General features: G+C 45.8%; 1 pseudogene; it reads right to left on the bottom strand.

Annotated features, from left to right (window-relative positions):
• Nucleotides 1–624: 624 nt before the first annotated feature.
• Nucleotides 625–937, bottom strand: LOC121320272 (annotated as a pseudogene).
• Between the last annotated feature and the right edge of the window lie 848 nt (nt 938–1,785).

The raw sequence follows: 1,785 nt of genomic DNA, 5'->3' as shown, positions 1-1,785 counted from the left end.
TATGAGTGTATTAGTAGTAGTAGTAGTTTTTTTTTTTTTTTCCGTTTAACAAACACTTTAATATTCAAACAGATGCCATTAATGATGCCAGTTGCTCTGAATCAAGTCATTATCTTCGTTTGTCCCTGTGGTCTCAGTGGTGATGCTAGTGGCAATAAAGAGAATACAAGCAATGTTTGTTTTTTTAACAGGACTGTGGAAGAGCAAAGCTCTGCCCTTTTAAATTGGCAGGGATGGGGTTAACTTCCCCTGCCTGCCTGGGTTTATTATGTTCAGGTGGCTGGGGTTGATTAGTTGATTAGGTTGATTAACGATCAATCAGCGCCCAGCCACCTGATATAAAAGGAGGCCTCTGCTTCTCATTTGGGGAGAGGGAGCTGAGGAAGCAGGTTGGGTTTTTTTGGTTGTTTGGAGAGCTTGAATCCAGTGAAGGCATTGCCCAGCCTGGAGATTGTTATTTTTGTAAATTTAGCTTTTTGTCTTTCTTTGTGTTTAAATTGTTTTGTTTTGGCCCTTGTGCCCTTTCATTTTGTGTTTATTTATAATAAAATAGTTATTTTTTTGAACTGCAGTCTGTCTCTGGGCCTCTATCCACTCGCCAGCCTGCCACAAGGACATTTTATTTAACCAAAGTCTTTAAAAGGAGCTTGATGCTGCAACAGCAGCTCTCTTGGGCTTGGGGGTTGTTCCTTCACGGAATTCATTCCTGAATCTGCGCTACATGGCTTTTAGGTGCCTCATACGTCCTGTTCCAGTGGTGTTACGTCTCTTGTTCTTGGCACTTCAGTTGTACTTTCTCTTGTGCTTGGCGGGGTAACCACATTTTCCGCAGGTTGATTTTTGGAGATGGTAAGCTTTGGAGCCACACCTGCGACACAGTGCGTGCGTCTTGTTGCGACGCTTACCGAATGACGATGTTCCCTTCGTCATCTTCCGCCAAAGGTAGCAGTAGTCCTATTTAAAAGCCCATGATTGGACTGTCCAATGTGGAGGACTACTCCAGCCGTCAAATGACAGCTGGAGAAAATAATTCTCATTAGCATCCTCAATTTGAGGATTCTAAAAGGGATGGGCTTTTAACTAATTCAACGAAAACCAGAAAAAGGGACTGTAAATTAAATGTTAAAGGTAATAGTAGTCCTATTTAAATGCGTAATAGGCTACGTCACCTCCAGTCGTCATTTGCGACAACTGGAGAAAATAGGTAGGCATTTAACTAATTTAACGAAAAAACCGGGAAAAAGGACTGTAAGTTAATGAGAACTGTAAATGGGGAGGTGGTACAGAGCACGCCCCCTAGAGTCCACTGGTTGACAAATGATGCCATGTCACCAGCAGACTCCGCGTAGGCGTGCTCTAACTTAACCCTCGATCGGAGGAGGGCCCTAAACATGGCCCCACAGTCAAAGAGACCTTCCCCGCTCATCTTACGCTTCCTGGTCTTGTAAATGGCCAGTTTAGCAAGAGCCAGGAGCAGATTCACGAGGAGGTCTCTCTTTTTGCTGGAGTCACGAACAGGGTGCCCGAAGATGACGAGGGTGGGGGAGAAATGCAGCCAGAACTGCAGCAGAAGGTTCTTCAAAAGAAGGAAGAATAGCTGCAACCTGGCGCATAGAAAATAAATGTGAGCCACCGACTTGGACTGACCGCAGAAAGGTCAAGCGGCGTTCGAGTCGGTAAAGTGACTCAGAAACTCTCCTGACACGAGCGCTCCGTGCAGGACCCTCCATCCCAGGTCTCCAGCTCCCCTGGAGACCAGCAGGGAGTACAGGGCCTCCCACTGGG

The sequence above is a fragment of the Polyodon spathula genome, chromosome 8 (assembly GCF_017654505.1).
Source record: "Polyodon spathula isolate WHYD16114869_AA chromosome 8, ASM1765450v1, whole genome shotgun sequence".
NCBI classification, from domain to species: Eukaryota; Metazoa; Chordata; class Actinopteri; order Acipenseriformes; family Polyodontidae; genus Polyodon; species Polyodon spathula.
The sequence above is the reverse complement of the archived record's forward strand: the minus strand, read 5'-3'. Positions and strand labels throughout refer to the sequence as shown.